At 34.9% G+C, this 17,718-nt stretch overlaps 1 long non-coding RNA gene across 1 annotated transcript in view; it reads left to right on the top strand.

Moving 5' to 3' along the window:
• The first annotated feature begins 1,850 nt into the window (after positions 1-1,850).
• The window catches only part of LOC112661482 (uncharacterized), a 46,724-nt gene continuing 30,856 nt past the window's right edge, over positions 1,851-17,718 (top strand). Inside the window, exon 1 of the long non-coding RNA XR_003137738.3 lies at positions 1,851-1,905. This is a non-coding gene — a long non-coding RNA (uncharacterized LOC112661482). The remainder of the gene's footprint in view (positions 1,906-17,718) is intronic.

Below are 17,718 nucleotides of genomic sequence, written 5' to 3'. Positions count from 1 at the left end.
ATATATTCAATGACTACTACTGTTTAAAGTGCTGTGGAAGTTCATGCATGGAATGGTTAAGTAATTTGCCTGGTCACACAGCCAACATGGGTGAGTGCTGTAATTTGAGACCAGGCAAATGGTCTTCAGAATTTGTGTTCTTGTAATCATTACTTTTGCTAGTAGAAAAACTGTCACATTGGGACACCTGGGTGGCTCAGTCAGTTGAGTATCCAACTCTTGATTTCAGCTCAGAGTGTGATCTCAAGGTTGTGAGATCAAGCCCAAGTAGGACTCCTCACTCAGTGCAGAGTCCACTTGAGTTTCTCTCCTTCTCCCTCTGCCCCTCCCCCTGCTCAGTCTCTCAAACAAACAAATAAATCTTTAAACAAAAAGAAAAACTACCACATTAACAAATACTACAAATAATCTATGTTAAACAGACCTCAGTAACTGTAACTCAGTCAAAGTAACTTTAAAATCACAGTGGAATATGAAAACCTCCAATCACTGAAGAGTTATTCATAGTTTCGAAGGGCTTGATTGATTTATTTTTATTCTTTTTTAACTCTTCTTAATTTTCTTCAATTTACTAAATGATTTTCTTTAATGAAGTGCACGAATGAAGTGAGAAGACAAAAGTCCCATGTACTTGCATTATTCACCATGTGTTACTCCAATGGGTTGTAGTGAGTCTTTACAGCACTCTCCTGCCCCATCACAACCACCAAGTCCTTTGCATAAATGTCAGCAAACTGCATAATATATAAGGACTGTTTCTCTTCCAGGTGTGTTTAGATGTGTTTAAAATATATATAAATATGTACCTGTGTATTTAAACCCATACACATATGTATGCACATGTATGTATTATATACACTTTTTGTAAATTGTTCTCTACAGCCATAATTTCCCAGGAGTATATCATATTTTATCATATACCTGTCAAAGACAACAGCAGACACCAGTTAGATCAGTACAAACAGATTTTATTCAATAACTACTGATGGTGGGGGAAAGAGCTAAATTCATTCTGATTTGTGCAGAATTGAGTGATTTAAAGGTAGAATGACAGAAGGGGATGGGGCAAGACTTGTGCAGAGTTGAGAGAAACTTTACAGAAAGTGGGGAGGGGAGGTTGGCCCACATGACACCCACGTGGGCTTGTTGACTGTCACCACTTGACGTTAAGCTCCTACCCTACCAAAGGGAGTGGGGTTATAGGTGAATTTTAAAAGGATTTATAAATTTACATAATTTATTAACATAGAATTACTTGATTCATTGCAGACATGGATTGTATACAACACACAAACAATGCCTACCTCTCAACTGAAAGTGATATTAGACTTAATGTTCCGTCCTTTTTTGTTACTCATATATTTTCCTATATGGATGGGTCAATAACATAGCTAACTATAACTTTTTTAGACAGAACACTATTTTCATAGGGGGGGGGCTCCCCACAAAAGAATTTGGGTAGCAGTTGAAATAGTAAAAATGCAAGGATAAAACTTTTATCAACTACTGCAAAATTAAAACAAATACTGTAATAAAACACCTGCAGCCAGCAAAACATCATCTAAGAGACTATTCAGTAGATTAATGCAGAATCACTATATTCTCCTACAATTCTACTAGTATTTTGAGTAATGCTCTAAGTAACCTGAATATAGAAATTTAACCCCATAAAGAATTTGAGTTGCTCTCCTTAACTCATATTATTAAATACTGTGCCATCAAAGCAATGTAAGATAAAGAAAACTACAACTTAACCAAGAGTGTACATTTATGTTGAAAAGGTCACTACTGCTCATTAAATGGAATGTTTAAGGACTGTGACATAAGCAAAACATTCAGAATCCAAACCACTGCACTAGTCTTAGTGGTGGCGCTGCTGTGAGTTCAGAATCAAGGTGTGAACAGGTAATATTGATTCACCGAACAGGGATCTAAATAGAAATTTCAAAATGCTTGGTTAGTGCTCTTGTAAGGAGCATTGTCTATTTCACCATAAAAATATTGGACTGGAAAATGAAGCCAAAATATATAAGGCATTTTGCCAAGCACATATTTCATGATTACATTATTTACTTTTGTTAGATCTCTAGAAACTGTCCATTTTACAGTTTCATTTGGCTTGTGTGGATTAAGACAAGTTCCTGCTGCATGTTGCTACCATTTTCCCCCTCAATCAGAGCTTTCATCAGTCTTAACAATTGATTTTTGCAAAGTCAATTGGATAGATCAAGCAGTTAATAAAACTTTTTTTCTGAGCAAGAGACAAAACAGTCACAGCAACATTCTATCATCCAATATTCTATTTTTATTGGAGATAGAAATATAGCTGTTCTGTACTCTTGCTACCCACTTATTCCCTTAGAAATATGTCACAATGAGTGATATTTTGCCTTTCATCTTATAAAACCTTTCAATCGTATTAATACTGGCATAGTCCTGAGATGAGCTCTATTTACATTTCAATTATTTTTAGAACTAGGTTGTTGCTTAATATTCAACGTTTGGTTATTCATATCTTTGGTTATTTTAAAATATCACTCATTCCATGTCCCCACTATCTAGGACAAAGCAATGCAGATAGAAATTGCTAAATATGGTATTTTGAAATGAATGAATAAATGAATCATCAATCAATCAATCAATTCAAAGAGTCTGGTTAAAAAATGACACAATATGGTGTATGGTCTATGGTAAGCTAATTTTAGGTCTATAGTAATTGAAAGGATGAGATTTCTCCTATCTAATCTTTTTAAGGTGCTTTTATTCTAGATCTGTCCCTGTTGTTAATATTTTCTCTAATATCCTGCCAGAAAACCTTGCTAACTCATTGCCCTATTGTCTTTAGCACTAGATAATACCTTTTCGATATGTCTGGTACACCGCAGGTAAATTAGCTCTCACACAAAGATATCAGACCTTTCAAATCTCAACTATTCCCTCTGGTTATATGATAAATTATTGACCATAACACATAACATATTTTGCAGAAGTCCCCACCAACCACCCTGGCCTCAACTGTAATGACTTCAAAACAGAACTTCTACCTAAGGCACAGTGGTTCTGTTACCATTAATACCACCCAGTGGATGCCTCTTTGCTTAGGCTAATATCAGCATGGACATTCTTGCCTATGTTTTGAAATAAATGGCCAACAGAGCTTGCATGAGTGATTATAAATGATATAATTTCAATTTTCCTCTCTTTGATTGCATACATTGAATGGTAATTGGTAAATTCCCAGGGAAATGACAATTAAACATCAAGTATCAATGATAATTGATAAATTCCCAGGGAAATGATAACTTATTTTTTTCCCCAGAAAACTACATGTCCCATGCTAAAAGAAAAAAAGAAAAAAACCACACACACACACACACAACAAAAACAAAAATGGAGCAAACCAAAACTATACAATCATTCATCCAATATAGAGTCTTTGGGTGTCTATTGTGTGCCAGGAAAACTGATAGAAGACCAGTGGAAGACATAGGTTCCTATTCTGATGGAACTTGCTTTTACTGTGGACATAAGGATGAGGAGGTATAGGAAATAAAAACAAACAGGCAAACCGATAAATCAACAACATAATTGTAAATATTATATATTTGTTTATATCTGACTTGTTTTTTATGAGAAAATCTGGGAATAAGTGGGAAAACAAATGCAAAAAAAAAAAAAAGAAAGAAAAAGAAAAAAGAAAAAAAGAAAAAAAAGAAAAAGCCCACCATTGGTGAGATCAAACATGGACTACTTCTGAAATACCAAACTCAGAGCTGATAAGGCTGAGCGGACTTGCTTTGGAGCAAAATTTAAAGGGATTCAAATAAAACCTCAGTAATCCAATCATTTTTATGCAATATTTTAAAACATAAACACAAAATTAATGTCTAATATCCATAATAGACTATGGAAATGTTGTAAAGAAAAGCTGTTGTCATATGAGCCTGTATTTTTGTTGAAAGGGAACAGTGCACTGTGATCACACCTGGTTCCCTGCTGCCCCACTCCACCCTATTGCTTCTTTAAAAAAACAATGATTTTATTTATTTATTCCTGAGAGACACACAGAGAGAGGCAGAGACATAGGCGGAGGGAGAAGCAGGATCCTGGCAGGGAGCCCCATGCAGGACTCGATCCCAGGACCCTGAGATCACGACCTGAACCAAAGGCAGATGCTCAAGTGCTGAGCCACCCAGGTGCCCCTACCCCATCGCTTTATGAGGCCTGATGATGGCATGGTAACAGATTGGGCAACAAAGGGATTTAAATAGAATGCTAATTTTTAGTTGTAGAGATTTTATTAGCTTTTCTGCAGGTTCAAGACTTGGGAGGGTATTTTGATAAGCATATATGGCAATGCATATTTTCTTTTCCCTCTGGCTCCACTCTGGCTCAGAAGCTCACTGGAGCATCAGGTGTGCGGTGGAGGGTCAAAAGGAGGAAGACAGAGGTACCGGTGCTGGGACAGAAGTCACTGTTATGAAGTTAGGAGAATTTTACTCTGCAAATTTCCGTGTACATTTGAAGGGTAAAGGTGAAATGCCTTTCACTGGGGAGTGAGGCTAATCAGTTGGCATTCAGCGTCATTCTGTCCTTTTTTGTTTGCATGTTAAGACAGTAGCAACAGGTTGTCAATTCAGAATGTAATATGTTTTGTTATATCTGCTGTTATCTTTGACCCAAATTCCAGTGTATATGCAATTGCGTCTAATAGGCTGAAGCATAACTCATCTTTCTGAAAGATATTGCATCTAGTTATAACTAGTTCATGTGATTCTTTTTATTTTCATTCATGTGATTCTTTAAGATCATTACATTAGTTTCATACTATATCCTCAGAGAGCTTTAAGTATTTTGTATATTTATATCTTTGCTTTCTAGAACAAAACGTGTTACGCTGACTACATAAAATGTTGCATCGTCTAAATTTATAAACACAAAATGTGGTATTATTCAGCACTGAGTTTGACCATTCTTTGAGTTTTTTTTTCAATCCAGGGGTCTCAGTGTTCTTACTCAACAATACATCTGAAGTAACCTCATTACATAAATGCGTTGAATTACAAACAGAAGATCAAGGAATTATACCGCTTAATACAGTCACTTAATTGGCTAAGAACACTGAGGACAGAAATGGAGATTTAAATATACTCTCCATTCTATAAAACATGATGCTGGATATCTCCATTTTGATTTCATTTGATAAACTGTCACCTATGAAAATTAAACTGTAACCTTATTCACCTCCATCATAGAGAAAGAAGATGTTTAAACTTTCCCATCCTGACATAAGGATATGGGGAGTCACACAATTCGAAATCTAATTAGTGTTTAATAAGCCATTTGAAATGATGTCATTCAACTCTTACAAATTAATCCTGCTCTTTCAACACCTGCTGGTATTTTGCAACAGTAATTATTTCATGACAAAAAGAGGCCTGAACCAGTCCACATTAACATAAGCATCTCTTCTGACTACTCCACGCATTTCTCTCTGAAAGATGTTTAATAACCTCCTCCTGGCTTAAGTGGAGAGAAACTGCAACAGACATAATGAGGCTTGCTCTGAATGGAAGACCGTTTCCTATTCTAAAATACAATTTCAAAAGGTCAAAGAGAGAAAAAGACCTTCCCCAACCTATTGAGGATCTTTCAGAGATTCCTTAACGAAGCACTTGTCTATTCATTTTTCAAAAAAACAAGACTTGCATGGATGGCATAATAGACAAGGAAATTTAATATAAAAGTACTCTCAGTAAAAGTGGAAATCTCAAAATGAAGTAGTATATCATTTTTAAAAAATAAATTAAAAAGTAATATAACTGAAACTGTCAAATTATTGTTAAATCTTCCCTAAACCAGTGTTTAATATCTCTGCATAATTGGCTGCTTTGGTTTAGCTTAAATTCAACTTAAATGTTATTGTTTCATGATTAGTAGTTTTAGTTATAAAATTACTAGTAGCAAAGAGAGAGAGAGAGAGAGAGAATAATACTTATTTCACAAAATTTCTGGGATTAGTCACAGTTATGAATGTGAGAATTTCTCCCACATACTAGTCATTAACAGATGCTTGTGATTATCTTCCTTGCGTCCACTACTATCCTAGAAATCCCAGGAAGTTCTAGAATGAAGACAAACATTAGGGCAACTCAAAGTCCATGAACTTCTTCTACGTAACAACTACACTTTTATTGGAAACAAGATTCTTAACAAATAGATTGTTAATTGTAAGTCTCAAAATACTACATTTCTATTGGAATAACTCTAATTCATATTATTTCAAGTAAAGAGGAATGTGTAGTCACATCACTCAACTCATTTGACTGTTTTTTCTTGTTCTAGCCCCATATTCATCTGTCTTCATCCAAAAGAAATAATTCTTTATTCAAAAGAAATTGACTCTTTACTTGAAATATTATGTTTCTGTTAAGTATTCCTTTTCTTACTCATATAGAGGGAGGCCTATGTTATAGTTTACCATCCTCATAAATGAATAAATAAAAAGGAAAAAGGTAATCCTTTTCTAAAGTTTTTTGCTATAAAGATAAAACCTTGGCAGAATTTGCTTCAGGCTCCAATGTTAAATTGAAAATATTTGTAGGGATGCCTGGGTGGCCCAGCGGTTGAGCATCTATGCCTTCCGCTCAGGACGTGACCCCGGGGCCCTGGGATCGAGTCCCACGTCGGGCTCCCCGCAGGGAGCCTGCTTCTCCCTCTGCCTGTGTCTCTGCCTCTCTCTCTTGTCTCACGAATAAATAAACGAATCTTTGGGGAAAAAAAAGGAAAGTATTTGTATAAGCAGTCAAATGGCAGACGACTTCCTTGTATAAGTAAAATGAGGACATTGACCATCTGTGTGTGTCTCTGCATGTGTGTGTTGTCTAGACTTTTGAGGAGATATAATAGAAACTGTTATCTGCCCATCCAATGTCAAATTCTCCCCGTGTTTTATTCTCAGGACTTTGATTTTGTTAAATACAGGAACACACCTGGCCTCCTGTGAAGCTAAGAGTGGTGAATAAGCAACAATTCATGGAATGGCCCTATGCAAAGGACACAGATCTTTAAAAGGTCTTTTCCACAGGTCTTTACTCCTTTGTGAGCCACTAGGCGATATAGGAGGAGGTGCTGACTTGCAACCATGAGACAAAGAGTGACAAAATCTAGATCCTAAAGTTGGTCATAATATATATATATATATATATATATATATATATATATATATATATGAGTTTGGGATTATGACACCTCTGTCTTATCAGGTGGGCACAGTCTGCAGCCCTCTCTCCTCCCTTTGGTCGGACTTCTTGTTCATGTGAGAAAAATAAAATCTCGATTTTTGTTATCCTACTGGAAGTAGTATTCCTAGTACTTGGAGCTGCATTCAGTCCCTCTGACAGAAGGCACTAGAGAAATAATACCCATTATACCTACAACGGCTTTTTAAAAGGAATTTTCTTAGTTCTAGAAATATTTGTTGAAGCTCAAAATTGTAATAGCAAAGACTAGCTTGAGTCCATCTGTAAGAAAAGACTAAATAAAGAGCAGAGAGAGAAAGAGTTCTTTTCAGAAGATTGTTACATTCCAGAAAAAACTCTGCTGCTCCCATTTCCAAGCCAAGTGAGGGAGGTTTATTTAAGGGAAACTTGAAAAAGTGAGGTTTTCCATCACTATGAAAACAGACAACAGCTGCCTCTCCCAACACAAATTAGTTTATGTTTCTGTGTCTGTGCTTCATTCTACCAAATATTACTTTGTTTTTGTGACCACATGCAGGTTAAACCACTTAAACAGCAAAACCTTGTCTGTTATTTAAGGTAGTAATGTCTTTTTTTTTTTTTTTTTAGTATCTTCCCTGTTGTCTACACATCTAAGGGACTTTCTTCCTCTTTCACGCAATTGAAATCCACCCTTTTCTACTTTTCAGTTCCCAGTGTTTGGGTCCCATAGTTTCTGAACCTCTGCATGTCTTCTCATCTTAAAATTCTATTGCTGAAAATCTATTACATTCTGCAAAGAAATTACAGAGAATTTTGGGAAGATTGATCATTTTCAAAGTGTATAATAGATCTTCTCAATGAAAAAGAGTGTTCTCCAACTAAATTTAAGGCATGTATTTTATGCTTTTACTTACTAATTTTCAAATCTTACACCATTCATGTTATTAGCTCATATCCTCATCCAATGTCAGATTAAACCATAATTGTTTTCCGTTTGGGTGCTCAGGAAGTAAAAAGCTCTGAGTTTCTATAGTTGTGGTTTTATTTTTGTTACTCAATGAGGGTTTTTTTGGTTGTTGTTGTTAAAATAATCTTTTTTTTAATCTATGCACAGCCTACACCTAAGAAGTGGGGAGTTATAGTCCAACCTCAACGATGCAAAATTTATTTAGAATTCTTTTGCATAACAGATTTATCTATTCTCCCACATTTAACTTATCTATTTTCTATTCTTACACATTTATTATTATTTATTATTTATTATTTCTAAATGTACTTAGTTCTATCATTCCATGCACAGATAAATATTTCATATTTTATAATCAAACACTATTTATTTATTTTATTGCTCAAACAGTCCATCTTTGACCATTTGGAACCACTTGGTCCCTGCATCCCTCTGACTCATCCCAATCACAGTGTTTGTTGTTTGTTTTTTGGCACTTTTTCACTTGCTGGCCCTATAAGGTGCACCAGCCTTATAGTATGTGCTTTTTGCTATGGCCCTAGATTCAGTCATTTTTCCATGAGATCCTGTTAGTTTATTGTCAGGATATAATATAGTTGCATATTAACTATATGTGGGCATATTTATAAATGTTTCTATATGTAGTCATCTATATTTTTATTAAGCAAAATACAGCTCATTCTGATATCTCCAACTCTAACCCAGTAGCACATGGATCATTCCAGCCTCTTCCCCTTGCTCATCTGTAATTTCCAGTTACAGCAAGGAGACACTTAGTTTGCGCCGTCCACCAAACATTTACTTAATAGTTTAAAACTAGTGTGCTCCTATAGTGCGTTCACAAGTGTTAATCCATAAGTCTATAGGAAACCATTTTATCTATTAAAGCAAGTGTTTTGTTTAGTTTTTAGGTAGGCTCTACATCCAGCATGGAGCCCAATGTAGAACTTGAACTTAGAACCCTGAGACCAACACTTGGACACCTAACAGATCCAGTCTTGGGATCACCTCCTAAAGCACAGTGTTTATGTGCAAGGTTCTGTTGCCTCTAGTCCTACAGACCCCATTAATTTCCAAAGTGATTTAGGTCACCATCATTTCCCCCCACCCCCTTGAGTAAGATTCCTTCTTATATTTCTAATACAGTTAGATTCTTATGTCATGGTCTTACATTTCAACCTGTTATGCCTGGACCTCTTAAATTATTCTATCTGCTGGCATCAAGATCCATTCTTTGTTCTGTAAATTCTATGGATTTTCATAAACATGTGGTGCCATGAGCCAACTTTAACAATGCCATTCATTTTCCTCTTGTGCTTCTCCTATCCAACCTTCATACTTCCATCCTGGAAACATCTGAGTTTTGAATAGATGTGTAAAGCTGACCAAAGACATGTTGCTGTTTTTCAGTCTTAAGAAGGAAGTGTCTTGTCTCTTTCTGATAAGGATGATATTAGCTACCATTTTTTTGAAATGTTCTTTATGAAGTTGAGAGCCTCTTCTTAGTTTGCTAAGTGTTTTTTTTTTTCTTTTGTGGAATCCATAATCAATTTTGTCAAACATCTGCAGATGCTTTTTCCACATCAATTTATTTTAACCTGTTGATGTAGTGCATTGCGGCACTGATGGACTTTCCAAAGTTGAAATAGCCTTGCATATCCTGTTTGGTTGTTGTGCATAAAACTTTGTCTACATTGTTGGATCTGATTTGCTAATATTATGTTGAGGATTTCTGCTCTATGTTCATGAGAGACAGTGCTCTGCAGTTTTCCTCTTTTATGATGTCTTTATCTGGTTTTGGAACTAGAGTAACACTGGCCTTTTTAAAGAATGAGTCAGGAAGTATTCATTCTGCTTCTATTTTCTGGTAAAGAATGCAGCAAATTGAAACCAAACAGATCCTTACTGATTCTTGCCTCCTTGATCTAGCATTACTGCAAGAGAGGTGTTGAAGTATCTGGTGGTATACTTATCTTTCTCTTCTTGTAGTTCTTCCAATTTTTACCTCCCCTATTCTGGTGATCTACTGTTAAAGACACAAGAATTTAGGATTTTTTTTTTTTTTTTGAGAAATAACTCTTTTATCATCACTCAATTCCTCTCATTACTCCTGAAAATTCTTCATGTTCTAAAATCTATTTTATGGAAATTAATGTAGCTGTTCCTGCTTCAATTTAGTGAATGCTAATATGACATATTTTCCCATCATATTACTTAATCTATCCTAATTTTTATAAATAAAGAGGATTTTTAATAGGCAACATATGTGGCAGCCCAGGTGGCTCAGTAGCCTTCAGCCCAGGATGTGATCCTGGAGACCCAAGATCGAGTCCCATGTCAGGCTCCCTGCATGGAGCCTGCTTCTCCCTCTGCCTGTGTCTCGGCCTCTCTCTCTCTCTGTCTCTCATGAATAAATAAATTAAATCTTAAAAAAATAATAATAGGCAACATATAACTTGGTCTTGAGTGTTATTCACACTGACAATTGCTGTTCTTTTAATTGATCTATAGATTATTCACATATGAAGTTGATTATGGATGTTGAATTAATATCTACTCTATTTGTAATTTTTTTCTATTCATTTTATGTGTTTATGTTCCTTCTTTTTTTTTGCCTTCTGTTTTTAACTGATTATTATCATATAGTTATACTTGTGTACCTCCTCTTTTAGCATCCCCATTACACTTCTTTTTAATTTTCTTTTTAGCCACTGCCTTCAAGTTTGAAATATGCATTTCTAAATATGAGAAAAATCTGTGTTTTCTTTCATATTTGAAGGATAATTCCACTGGACACAGAATTCTATAGCAGTGTGTTTATGCTCCTCTTATCACTTTAAGCATGTCACTGTACCCCCTTTTGTTTGCATGGTTTCTGATGAGAAAGTGCTATAATCTATAAATCTTATAATTGTTCCTTTCTATGCAAGTGTTTGTTTTCCCTTTCGTCTTTGTCGGTTTTCTCTTTGTCTTTGGTTTTCAGAAGTCTGAATACAGTTTTTGAGTGGAGTTAATATTTTTCCTGCTTGGTTTTCTCTGATCTTCCTAGATTTAAACAGAATTCTATGTGTTCTTTTTCACATTTAGTCTTCAAAAAATATACACATGTCTACAAAATTATTTAATTCTGATTTAAATATATATCTTTAATGATGAATATTGTTGATTTGACAATATTAATGCTATAAAAAGTTGAATGTCTAACTGATATCAGATGGAGTTATACATATTTTTCATTTATTGATGGAAATATCACATTTTTTTTTTAAGTTTGCGTTATATCAGCTTCATGGTCATTCAGTATCAGGAAAGTAATATAAAGTACATCAATAATATCTCCCTATAGTTAAAGAAATTTTATGTCAATCCCTTATATTTTTAGTAGCAGCAGATTTCTTCAATAATAACAAACATCAGGACAAAATAATCTTATTTTTCATTCTGTGCTGTAACTAGGGAGATGGAATTTTCTCAATTTTTGACCATACTATTAGTACCACACATAATAATTTAAGGTGTTATTTCACATATATGGAACTACATTAGTAGAATTAATTCCACTATAGTGAAACTGCACTAAAATTTCAAAAAACATTTCTTTTTTCTTTCAGTTTTATTGAGTCTAATTGACCAAAAAAAAAAAAAGAAAAAGAAAAAGTAATATATTTAAAGTGCACAGTGTATGAGGCACCTGAGTGGCTGAGTCGGTCAACCATCTGACTTCAGTTCAGGACGTGATCTCAGGGTCCTGGGATAAACCACTCAAAGCTCCCTGATCAGTAGGGAGTCTGCTTCTCCCTCTGCCCCTACTCCTCTCTCTCTCTCTCAAATAAATAAGTAAAATCTTTAAAAAAAATAAAGTGCACAATGTAATGATTTAATATATGTATACATCATGAAGATATTCTCACAATCAAGGTAATTAACACATTAATCACTTCCAATATTAACATCTTTTTTTTTTTTTTTTTGGTATGTCACTAAGTTCTATTCTTTTAGAACCTTTTAGTTTCAAGAGTAGTCAAGTATATGTATACTGTATATGAGATTCTCAGACTTTATCCATCTTATAACTGAAAGTGTTTACACTTTAACCAACTTCTCCCCATTTTTCCCTTCCCCAGTCCCTGGAAATCACCATTCACTCTCAGTAGATACAAGTTCACGATTTTTCCCCTCTGGCTTATTTCACTTAGCATAATGCCCTCCAGTTTATCTATGTTGTTGCAAAAGACAGAATTTCCTTTTTTAAAAAAAGTATACATAACTAATATTTTATTTGTATGCATATACACCACATTTTCTTTATTCACTCATCAGTTCACATACATCTAGGTTGTTTCCATACGTTGGCTATTGTGAATAAAACATCAGCAAATATGGGAATAGATATATCTCTTTGAGATAATTATTTTGTTTCCTTTGGATATACACCAGCAGTGGAATTGCTGGATCGTTACTTCTATTTTTAATTTCTTGAGGAACTTTCATATTGTTTCCTGGTGGAAATACTAGCTTACTCTCCTAGCAGCTATGTACAAATGATCCCTTTTCTGCACCTCCTCATGAATATTTATTATTGTCTTTTTGAATATATATCCTAAAAGGTATGACGTGATACCTTATTGTGGTTTGGTTTGCATTTCCCTAATAATTATTGATGTTAATTGGGCACCTTTCCATACACCTGTTGGCCATTTGTACATCTTCTTTGGAAAAATGCCTATCAAGGTTCTTTACCCAGATATCTGTTGGGTTGTTTGGATGTATTTTTCCTATTCAGTTGTATGAGTTACTTATATAATTTGGATATTAACCCCTTACAGAATATGTGATTTGTAATATTTTCTCCCATTCCATAGCTTGTCTTTTCTTTTTGTTGGTGGTTTCTTTTGATGTGCAGAAGCTTTTTAGTTTGATGCAGCCTAATACATTAATTTTAGTGTTTACTGTCTTTTTTGCTTTTGATGTAATATCCAAAAAAAAAATCATTAACTAGACCACTGCCAAAAAACTCACCCTCTATTTTTTTTCTAAGTGTTTATGTTTTTCGGTCTTTCATTCAAGCTTTTAATGAATTTTAATGAATTTTGAGTTGATTTTAGTTTATGGTATAACATAGGGCTCTAATTTCATTCTTTTGCATGTATGTACCCAGTTTCCCCAATACTATTTATTAAAGAGTTTATCCTTTTCCGATGGCATTCTTGTTGTCTTTGTTGAGAAATAATTGACCATATATAAATGGGTTTATTTCTAGGCTATCTATGCTGTTCCATTGATCTATGTGTCTATTTTTGTTCTAATACCATAACCTTTTGCTTACTATAGCTTTATAGTATAATTTGAAATCAAGAAACATGATGTCTACTAATTTGTTATTCCTTCTCAAGATTTCTTGTGCTATTTGAAGTGTTTTGTTGTTACATACAGATTTTAGAATTTTTTTTCTATTTCTGTAAAAAACACCATGGGAATTTTATACAAATTGTATTGAATCTGTAGGTTGTTCAGAGTAATATGGACATTTTAGCAATACTAATTCTTCCAATCCATAGACATGGAGTATCTTTACATTTATTTGTGTCTTCTTCATTTCTTTCATCAATGTCTTATAATTTTCAGTGTACGAGTTATCCACTTCTTTTGTTAAATATATATTTAAGTGTTGTATTATTTATTATTATATATTATGCATTATATATATTCTTTATATTTTATCTGCAACTTTACTGAGTTCATTTATTAGTTTTAACATTTTTTTGATGAAGTCTTTAGTATCCAGTCATCTGCAAATAGGGATAGTTATAAATCCTCCTTTCTAATTTGGATGTCTTTTATTTATTTTTCTTTCCTAATTGCTCTGACTGGGACTTCCAATAATAATTTATATAAAAGTGGCAAAAGTGAACACCTTGTCATATTCCATCTTATGAAAAAGGATTTCTACTTTTCACCTCTGCATGTAATGCTAGCTGTGGTATTTTCTTATATGGCCTTTACTATGTTGAGGTACATTCCCTCTATATCCATATTGCTGACAGTTTTGATCATGAAAGGATATGGAATGTTATTAAATGATTCCTCTTAATCTACTGAGATGATCATATGATTTTTATCTTCCATTCCATTAATGTGGTGTATCACATTTATTGATTTGAATATGTTGAATAATTCTTGCATCTTAGGAATAAATTCCATTCCATCCTGTAATGTATTCCCTGAATGTACTGTTCAATTAAGGTTGCTATTATTTTGTTAAGGATTTGTGCATCTATGTTCATCAGGGGTATCAGCCTATAGTTTTCTTTTTTCATACCATTTCTGTTTTTTTTTTTTTAAGATTTTATTTATTTATTCATGAGAAACACAGAGAGGAGAGATAGACAGAGACACAGGCAGAGAGAGAAGCAGGCTCCATGCAGGGAGCTTGACGTGGGACTCTATCCCTGGTCTCCAGGGTTAGGCCCTGGGGTGAAGGCGGCGCTAAACCACTGAGCCACCCGGGCTACCTGTCTGTTTTTAATATTGGCATAATTCTGGCTTCATAAAATTAGTTTGAAAGTGTTCTATTTGTTGAAAGAATTTGAGAAATATATAAATTATTTCTTCTTTAAGTGTTTTGTAGAATTCAGTGTTCAGCCATCTGGTCCTGGACTTTTCTTAGTTGGGAGAAATTTGATTACTAATTTAATCTCTTTGTGAGTAATTGGTCAGCTCAGATATTCTATTTTACTACAATTCAGTCCTTGTAGGTTGTCTGTGGTCAGGAACTTATCCATTTCTTCTTGGTAATCCAATTTGTTGGCATATGATGGTTCATAGTACCCTCTTATGATCCTTAGTATGTTGTGTTATCAGTTCTAATATCTTCTATTTCATTTATGATTTAATTTACTTGAATCCTGCCATTTTTATTCTTAGTTTAACTAAAGTTTGTCAGTTTTTTTTTTTCAAAAAAGTATCTCTTAGTTTCATTGATCTTTTCTATTGTCAAAATTTTTAGTCTTTCTTCTGTTTCTTTTTTTCCTGCTCTGATCTTTGTTATTTCTTTCCTTCTACTAACTTTGGATTGGTTCTGTGAGATCTTATTTATTTCTCTCTTTTTTTTTTTGGAATTTCTCATATCTCTTTGATATTTTTAATACTTTAAGTTTTTTAAATTTTATTTTAGAGGGAGAAAGAGAGAGTGAGCAAGTGAATGCAGGAGCAGATGGAGAGGGGGAAGGCAGAGAATCTCAAGCAGACTCTAGGCGGAGTGTGGAGCCTGATAAGGGGCTCAATCTCATGACCCTGAGATCATGACTGGAGCTAAAATAAGAGCCAGATGCTTAAATGACTGAACCACCCAGGTGCCCCAATATTTTCTATCTTTGTTAAAATATTATTTAGTTCATACATTGGTGAGCAATTTATGACCATTATTTTGAACTCTGTATCAGGTGAAAATCATGTATCTCCATTACATTAAGGTCAGTGTCTGGAGATTTACCTTGTTCTGTTGTTTAGAACATCGTTCCTTGTTTCTTCATTTTTCTTCATTCTTGCATTGCTTTGTGCGCATTAGATAAAATAGCCACCTCTCTCAGCCTTGACAGACTGATCTTACATAGGAGGTAAACTTCTTCAATCATCTTGACTTGAGCTCCTATTTGCCATTCAAATTTCTGTGTTTTCCCAAGGTGCCATCTTTGTTTTTAGTGGCTCCCAATAAATGAGGGCATGTCAACACGTCAGTGTATCAATGGCACATTCAGCTGTTCAGGCTTCCAAAAAACTACTGATTGCTTTCACCTTCAGCTCCCTGAGGGAGTCTAATGAGAAGCCCAACCTGCAGGCATGAGCTGGGAAAGTCAGGATGTTAGATTTGAAATATAGCCCCTCCCTCTTAGGGAGAACTTGGGAGTTAGGTGTTTTTGCCTACTCCCTATTTGCCAAGGTAGGGGAACTGTGTGGCAGTGTTTGTGCATCAAAGTTGCCACCTTGTTGTTTTATGTCCCTTGGGATTCATAAATGCTGAGTCCCATCAGTGTTCAGTGCTGAGAGACTTCAGAACCAGTCTCTCTAGTGACAGCCATCATAGTTGAGGTGGTAAATGTTTGAACAATCTCCTTTCTGGGTAAAGCTGGAAATCTGATTTTACTGTTGGAGTGAGCCATGGAAGATGGGAAGGATTTGCTGACCAGCTCTTTGGGCTCCCTAAAAGATCCTGATCAGCAATCACATTCAAGATAAACAGAAGCAAGACCCTCAGGCTACAGGAGAGATTTTATGAAGTCAAATAACCTTCAAGGAGAAACTGGAAGATAGGCATTTTTATCTGCTCCCTCTGTCTTGAGCTCAGAGAGGATACCTACAGGAAGTATTTGTACACATGTTTAAAAACAACTTTTTTGTTGTTTAATATGATCCTATGGAAGTCATAAATGACAATTCCCATTGGCTATCAGAACTAAATGATATGAGGGCTCATCTCTCAGATAATAGCTATAGAAGTTAGTATGCTAGATGTGTGGACAAGCTCCTTTTAGGGAACAGCTGGAGACTCAATTTTATTGTAGGAGAGAGCCAGAGAGAAAATTTGGGGAAGTGCCCACCAGTTCTGTTGGCCTCCCAGGAATATCACATCAGAACCTAAATGCTGGCCGCTTAGAAGCCAGACCCTCAGGCTGTAGCTAGTAAAGTATACAGTCAAACTCCTCCCAGGAGAATCTGGGAAGTGAGCAATTTTGTCTGTTTGTTTTACCCTGAGTCCAGAGCTATAGCTGTAGGGAAGTACTTGCATATCTGTCTAACAACTGTTTTTTGTTTGTTTGTTTGTTTGTTTGTTTGTTTGCTATAGTTCTGTGGGACTCATATAAACAAACCTTATTGGTTCTCAGAGCTAGGGAGACTTAGGGTCCCATCTCTCAGGTGGCAGCTCTTGGAGTGCTACAGGTATGGACAAATTCCTTCCAGAGAGGAGCTGGAAACAGAGGGAGTACACAATTGTCCTTCTTGGATAGGTGTAAGTGTATCTTCCTACTTATATATAAGTAAGTCCATCTATCCATCTTTGTCAAAAAAAAGTATACTCAAAAACTTAACTCTCATCATTCTGAGGATGAAAGATGGGTGATAGGTGAATGTTTATCGAGTACAGTTTTAAGTTTGATGTATTATATTTCAATGTTATTAAGCATCAGTTCATAATGTTTGTCCTATACATCTCATTTTCTCTGAATGGTTTACTCGTATTTTGGCACTTGTCCTATTGACTTTATTACTGAATATGAAGATTTCTTTATAAAATTAGTCATTTTATTGTTTTATCAGTTATTGTCACTTAGATTTTGACTTTGCTTTGGTGTATATGTATGCTATGTGTTTTTCTTCACTTCTACTTTATCCATCTGGTCTGCCTGACTCTGTACCATAAAGCTGGACTCAGTCATAAGAGTGCTCTTGCCAGTTGGCTTCTTGTGCTCATCCAATGGAAGAAGATTGAGAATAGGAAGAGAATTGGTGTTCCTCTATGAGAGTCTCTGT

The sequence above is a fragment of the Canis lupus genome, chromosome 18 (genome assembly GCF_003254725.2).
Source record: "Canis lupus dingo isolate Sandy chromosome 18, ASM325472v2, whole genome shotgun sequence".
Taxonomy (NCBI): domain Eukaryota; kingdom Metazoa; phylum Chordata; class Mammalia; order Carnivora; family Canidae; genus Canis; species Canis lupus.
This window is presented reverse-complemented; position numbering and strand designations above follow the sequence as displayed.